Below are 8,113 nucleotides of genomic sequence, written 5' to 3'. Positions count from 1 at the left end.
TGAAGTCCAACCCCTCCCATCTGACAGAACTGGACCTGAGTCAGAACCAGAAGCTGCAGGATTCAGGAGTGAAGCTTCTGTCTGGTGGACTGGAGAGTCCAAACTGTAGACTGGAGACTCTGAGGTCAGTCCACTGGAGATGTTTCCACATTTATCCACTTATCATCCTCCAAAGATGGAACTGTCTCCAAAAGTTCTGTCTCTAATAGAATAAAATAGAATAGAATAGAATAGAATAGAATAGAATAGAATAGAATAGAATAGAATAGAATAGAATAGAGGTTTATTAGCATTTGCACCAGACGGTACCGGTACATTGGAATTCTTTCTTTCGTTCTCCCAAAGTCAGGCAAGGATAAATAACTATATAACAACAATTAACATATATTGCAATAACAACAATGTACATATAATACAAAAATATATACACCGGTATACAATGTCCTTGTATAGCTGAGGACCCTGAGTTGCATCACCGTTAAATACAGGACATTTACCAGGTAGATGAGAGATTTATTGTACATTTTACTTCTGCTTTCAGGGCTTTCCACAAGCGCCGGCTACCGGCCATATAGCCGACTACACAATTAAGTCCAGCCGGCTACTTTAATGACCATTATTTTTATAGCCTATAAATATTATTTTTCGATTTTAATAAAATTAAATGTTTTTCTCACAGACTGATAATAATGTCAAACTGAACCGCACTCATTAAAGTTGTGATTCGCTCTGCTTGTACTGATAATAACCACAAATTACTCTGATCGACGCCGACTTCATTGAGAGAAACTTCGCGGCCCAACATGGGTGTGTGCGCGCACTCAGCGGAGTGAATGTGTCGGAACTCGGAGGCAACAAGCAGAGATCACCATGATGCTTCTTTTGTCACCATAAAAACGGTACGTCCTTACTTACTCAGGCTATCCACTGCAAAATTTCACCAGTTTAACCAGTTCGTATTAAAAAGAGACGCCAAAAGAAAGCCTAACCGCATTGCATCGTTTAGCCCAAAACGTTCTACCGGTAATCCAGTCTTCTCTTCAATAGTTCAATTAGCACCACCTGCGACATGTGAGTGTATTTTCATACACTTCATTAGTTACGCTAATGAATAAAAGAAGATGCAATATGTTTGTTGTAATAATAATGATATGATAATAATATATAGAGTAGATATTGATGGTAATAATAATAATAATAATAATAATAATAATAATAATAATAATAATAATAATAATAGAGCAAATGTCTGAGAAATTAATATAGCCTGCCTATTACACAGGTACACTTAGACTAATACAGTGTTTCCTACAATTGTACAGGCTTGGCAGGGCGCCAGGCCAATGGGAGCCCCCGCCAGGCCAGAAAAGAAAAAAATATGCCAAAAATAAGCGACGTATCTATCCATTCATTCAGAAATCAATAATCATTTCCATTTGGGAGCGTCTGTGCGGCGCTGAATATACAACGCAGTGTGTTGCGACTTGCCGCCGCCTTCTCAGTGAGTAAGTCCCTTTAGGCTAATACTGTGAGAAATAACATCTCATAATAGCGGTACTACAGTTAATAAATGTAATAAATGCTCCAACTGCTGTTTCTGCTGGCTACTGAGTCCTGTAAGTGGCGAGTGAGTTTTAACTCCTTAATTACTAACCAGGAATGTGACACCGTCAGTCACGCACAGTACACAAACTGTGATGTGAGAGAGCCACCTTTAGGTCAATTTTAGCAACAGCATCGCCAGCTGCTTGACAGTGGCTCAACTAATATTAGTTTACTGTTTTTGTTGTTAATAATGTCATTGCATAGAGGGGGGGGGGGGTTTCCTGAAGTCCAGGATGGCTTCTTTTGTTCTGTCCAGGTTCAGAACCAGATCATTGTCTCCCCCATAGACAGTGATTTTGTGGACCAGGTTCCTGTGCGATGACTCGTCCTTCCCTGTAATCAGACCAAGGATGGTTGTTAGGCTCGAGGGAAGGAGGGCGGACCCAAATGCAGGAAGACACGGGCAAGGTTCAGAGTTAAAGGAGCATGAGGCTCCTTTTAAGAAATGAGACTCTCTAGCGCCACCCTTCACCACGACGGCCGTTGGGGGTACTGCAGCCAACAGTGAAGCCGGCACGGGAGAACGGGGCACATGCAGCGTCATGTGACGTCACATCCGCAGCCCAGCGCGGGAAATTCGGGACCGAATTGCAGCACATTTTGCAGCACACAGCCTGTTCAAGGCAACGGAGAGATACACTAGAGGGCTCATTGTTTTGGGTTTGGAACGCTTCATCTGACATTATTACTAGAAAACTTAAAATGTATACGGATTTTTTTCATAAATCTTGCCACAATCCGGCCTCATGCTCCTTTAACAAAGTTTAATAAACAAAAGGCGCTCCACCCGAGGAAAGGAAGACAAACACAAAATCACGGCCCGTAAAAACGCGGCTTGAGAAAACAACGGGAAACAAAGTAGCGGCAAGGCAAGTTCAGGAAAACAGGCGGAGTGCGGGGCTCTGAGCAGGAGAATAATCCGACACCGCAGCTTGTGGGAGGTTTATGAGCAGGCTGGATGATGAGGCTGAATAGTTGTGGAGAAAGTGATCAGGATCAGCTCCGGCCAAGTCTGACCAGGCTTTGGCGCCCTCTGGCGCCTTACCGGGCCTGTCGGGGTGGTCGTGGTAGAAGGCCCGGAGGAGGTCTTTGTCCAAGATATGTCGTCGTGGGATCCATAACCGCTCCTCCGGGCCGTACCCCTCCCAGTCCACGAGGTACTGGAACCCTCCACCTCTGCGGCGGACGTCCAACATCTCCCAAACGGTGTATGCCGGTGCTCCATCCACGATCCGGACCGGGGGAGGATCGTCGGCTGAACGTGACAGGTCGGACTCCACCACCGGCTTTACCAGGGACACGTGAAAGGTGGGATGGACCTTCATGGAGTCCGGGAGCCACAGTCGTACCGCCGCTGGGTTGACCATCCGGTCGACCTCGAAGGGGCCACGTACCGCGGTGCCACCTCCACCCTCAATGGCAATGTCATGTCCTTCACGTCATGTTTCTTCATATTCTGCACATCACTGCATCACCAGTGAGTGTCGCCAACGGACAAAACCTCTGAAATGTGCGTACGCCAGACATGATGTGTGCGTGAAAGACTGCAACTTTCCACGTTCAAATCACTTTTTGAACATTCGACCGTGAGCGTAGAAAGTGGCGTAGGCACGTTTTTCATGCGCCGCGCGTTTTGTCCATGAGGCCCCAGGTGTTGCAGAATTGAGTGAAGTGCCAATGCCACCGCGTCGTCCACTGATCTGTTGGAGCGGTAGGCAAACTGAAGAGGTCAACAGTGTCTGGCAGCACAGAGTTGAGCTGTCGGAGGACCAGCTTCTCCAGACTCTTCATGGAAACTGAAGTGAGTGTCACGGGTCTGAAGTCCCAGTACATCAGGTCAGAGTACATGTTTGATAAGTACTCTGTACTTTCTTGTGTTTGTAGTCTGCAGTTTCCTGAGTCTGAACTAGTTTTAAAACAGCTGCAGGTTTTGTCACAAGGCGAGATTACAGAACCCAAAAGCAGGAGACCCAAAGATGACAGAGGGCAGCAAAGTCCTTTATTTGAACAAAACATAAACACATACAAGAGAGAAACCTGAAGATGACTGGAAGGCGTGCAGACTGACAACCAGCACAGAGCCCCCTCAGGGACCGACGCCACCCTCCATGGTCTGTTCCAGTGGGGGGGCTACAACCTGAGCATCAGCACCTACAGAGCTTCTACAACAGCTTCTACCAGCTACTGTAAGGCTGTTGGCTCCGGACACCAAGGAGGGAACCCCCACTCTCTCACTCAGAACCATGAACCCCCCGGGACTCTGGGACATGCACAATACTTCCTAGGTAGCTGTTTCTAACTTGTACAAATGGCAGTAAACTCTGTTCTGTTCTATTCTATTCTATTCTATTCTATTCTATTCTATTCTATTCAATTCTAGCAGAAAACCCCAGTATGTTCATTAAAAGGTGAACATGTCAGACGAACAACCAGGAACCAACATTATGGATATAATAGAACTTTAAAACCTGTTTTATAAAGTCCAGATACCAGTGATGACCCACATGAACCTGATGACAAAGTTGATATTTGAAGAACTTACTTTTTGTTCAGATTGCAGGACTGCAGGATGTCAAAGATCAGCTGTTCTTCTCTGGGCTCAGCTCTGAAGTCCAACCCCTCCCATCTGGAACATCTGGACCTGAGTCTGAACAAGCAGCAGGATTCAGGAGTGAAACATCTGTGTGGTTTCCTGGAGAGTCCAGACTGCAGACTGGAGACTCTGAGGTCAGTTCACAGATTTAAACCATCGTAGACACTTTGAAAAGTCCGTCCAAACAGATCCTCCACAAACAGATGAAACTAAGGAGTGTGTTCAGTCAGAGACGTCTTCAGGTTCTCCGTCATACAGACGGCTGCAGGAGATCATTCCTGAACACACCTGCAAACTTCTAGAAAGACTCTTTCTAATGACTCTGTAACATTGACTCTTTCTGCTGCAACCATCACTTCCCTTTAGAGGTTAATATAGTATAATTAATTTAATTAAACATGTCCAGACGTTTATTTCTCTCTTCTCTCCTGGAAGAGATGTGTGATGATGTTTAAAGTGTAAAAGTTGGAGTTGAAGTTTAAAGTGGTGTTTCTTCTTCATTCAGGTTGCAGGACTGCGGTCTGTCAGGGATCAGCTGTTCTTCTCTGGGCTCAGCTCTGAAGTCCAACCCCTCCCACCTGAAACATCTGGACCTGAGTCTGAACAAGCTGAAGGATTCAGGAGTGAAACGTCTGTGGGGTTTCCTGGAGAGTCCAGACTGCAGACTGGAGACTCTGAGGTCAGTTCACAGATTTAAACCATCGTAGACACTTTGAAAAGTCCATCCAAACAGATCCTCCACAAACACAGATGAAACTAAGGAGTGTGTTCAGTCAGAGACGTCTTCAGGTTCTCCGTCATACAGACGGCTGCAGGAGATCATTCCTGAACACACCTGGAAACTTCTAGAAAGACTCTTTCTAGTGACTCTGTAACATTGGCCACGGTTACATGATATTTTTTAATTCGGAATGAATTATTCAGAATTAAATAATTCAGAATTAAACTATTTTTCTTCGAGTTTACATGGAAATAGTAATTCAGAATTGAGGTTTACATTGAAAACACGTTTGATCGGCTTTATCCAATTCCTCTTAAGGTCTGGGGGTTGGGAAGGTTCTGATTGGATAGGGGGGGCGGACCGGATGTTACGTCTACCGGAATAAAAACTAACTTAGCCGCTACAACTTTGAAAAGCTCACAATTTTTCTGTTTCCTCCCATCTGTTCTTTTAATTATTTCCAGGTCCTCCAAGCTATTTATTAAATAAATGGTCTCTGCTCTTGACCAGCGTTTACTGCGTGCAGCCATCTTGAAACTTTGTTTGGAAAACCAGCCCAGTGCGGAATATAAGCGCCATGGAGACAGACGGGCGAGAGAACGAGCCAGAATTAATTTAAAGAGGAATGAGTGTATACATGATCGTGGAATTATTTTATTCGGATTTAAAATCGGAATAAACCAGCCACTTACTTCGGAATTAGGTTTAATTCTGAATAGCCATTTTCATTTGGAATTAGGTGTTTACATGGTAATTTTTACTCATTTTAAATCAGATTTAACTTTAATTCTGAATTAAAGAGGAATTAAACTTCCCATGTAAATGCACTTACTGACTCTTTCTGCTGCAACCATCAGTTCCCTTTAGAGGTCAATATAGTATAATTAATTTAATTTAACATATCCAGAAGTTTATTTCTCCCTTTTCTCCTGGAAGAGATGTGTGATGATGTTTAAAGTGTAAAAGTTGGAGTTGAAGTTTAAAGTGCAGTGTAAGTGGAAGTGTAGCGCCTCTCCAGTGGATGTGACCAGAACGAGGTGCTGACCTGAGTTCGTTGAACCTTCAGAGAACTTGGGGTTCCTTCAATAAAGTCAACAGAATTCACCTGATGTGCAAGCGATCGTTCACCTTTAACTAATATAGTCTTTCACTATGAGGGACTCATAGTCAATCATGAATCATGAATTCCTGCACTTCAGCATACAATTACAAGTCATCCAATGTCTCTGGACTTACTTTTCACTCTTTAAACCGTTAAACCTCAAATTACTGCCAATTTGCATTAACTACTAAAATGATCAAAAGTATCAAAAGAGAAAAAAAAAACACATATATCAGGAAAATTATAAAACATTTACTTAAAGAAAACAGAAATAGCAGTTAAATATTGTTTTCAAAAGTATTCAGAAACACTTCCAACCCTCAGGCTGATAAAAGCATTCAGAATGGTTTCTATCAAACTCAGAGACATCCTTTGGGCCCAGATAATTAACTTATAGCCGGCAGTAAAATAAAGTAATACTCAAATGTCCAAAAGTTGCAGCCACCAACAAACGAAGGCTGAATAAGACAATGGTCCCTTCAGAGACGTTGCACCACCCCAGTCTTGGAGGATGAGCAGAGATATCCAGCAGCTGCAGAGATGACTCAGCCTCACGGTCGCCTCCGTCGGTCTCCTCACACGGCGACGCTGTCAGGCTCCATCTCTTATCCGTCAGGCTCACAGATCCACCCGGGCTCTGTTGATCTGGCCTGCAGGCCGCTAGCCTCTTAACAAAGTCCATGCCAAGCAATTAGGACTGTCTTAGCAGCAACTCGGTCAACGTCTTCGTTGAATGAGTGACTTGAACTGACCGACTCTACCACCACTTCAGTTTCTGAGAGTCCTGGTAGGACACCTGAGAGTCTCCCGTCACAGCAGATCACACGTGTCATCCTGCAGCAGACGTCCTGCATCCTCCCCCACAGCTGTAACTCCGCCCCCCTCCCCACTACACACATTCAGTCGTATCCTTGGCCCCTCCCACCCTTGAATGCAATTGGCTCTTCACAACAGAATTACCAAATAAAATATATTCACTTAACTTCCGTATTTGTCTTTTTACTTATTTTAACAAACACAATGAGCTCCTATTAACATCAAAACCCGCTACACAAATTTTCAGTTCAATTTTCTTTATACAACGTCTATTACAACACAGTTGTCTCTGGGATCTTTCCAGAGACCAGAACTTGACCACCGAGCAATTATCACATAAAGATAAACACTGGCAGGTAAAAACTTCCCTTTAGGAGGGAAGAAACCTGGACCAGGACCTGGATCTTAAGGGGGGGGCAAACATCACAGAAGAGAAAAGGAGGGGGGGGGGCAGACCAGGACAACAAACTACAAGAGCTAACTAGAGGTTTACTGAACACTAACTAGAGGTTTACTGAACACTAACTAGAGGTTTACTGAACACTAACTAGAGGTTTACTAAACACTAACTAGAGGTTTACTAAACACTAACTAGAGGTTTACTGAACACTAACTAGAGGTTTACTGAACACTAACTAGAGGTTTACTGAACACTAACTAGAGGTTTACTGAACACTAACTAGAGGTTTACTAAACACTAACTAGAGGTTTACTAAACACTAACTAGAGGTTTACTAAACACTAACTAGAGGTTTACTAAACACTAACTAGAGGTTTACTAACACTAACTAGAGGTTTACTGAACACTAACTAGAGGTTTACTGAACACTAACTAGAGGTTTACTAAACACTAACTAGAGGTTTACTGAACACTAACTAGAGGTTTACTGAACACTAACTAGAGGTTTACTAAACACTAACTAGAGGTTTACTAAACACTAACTAGAGGTTTACTAACACTAACGTTTAAAGGTGGAGGCGGTGTCTGCCTCCTGAACCCAAATTGGAAGTTGTTTCCATAGTAACGGTTCCTGGTAGCAGGAGACCCGTCCTCCAGATCTACATGTGGATCCTCTAGGAACTAGCAGTAAACCTGAACTTTCAGAACGGAGAACTCTGTTAGGAACATGAGGAACTATCAGGTCCTGCAAATATCGTGGAGTTAGGCCGTTTTGGACTTTATACACAAGTAATACCATTGTAATTGGATTCCAAGTTTTACGGGGACCAGTGGAGTGAGGCCAACACCGGAGAGACGTGATCTCTCTGCTTGATT

Source organism: Cololabis saira, chromosome 22 (assembly GCF_033807715.1).
Source record: "Cololabis saira isolate AMF1-May2022 chromosome 22, fColSai1.1, whole genome shotgun sequence".
In the NCBI taxonomy this organism is placed as follows: domain Eukaryota; kingdom Metazoa; phylum Chordata; class Actinopteri; order Beloniformes; family Belonidae; genus Cololabis; species Cololabis saira.
This window is presented reverse-complemented; position numbering follows the sequence as displayed.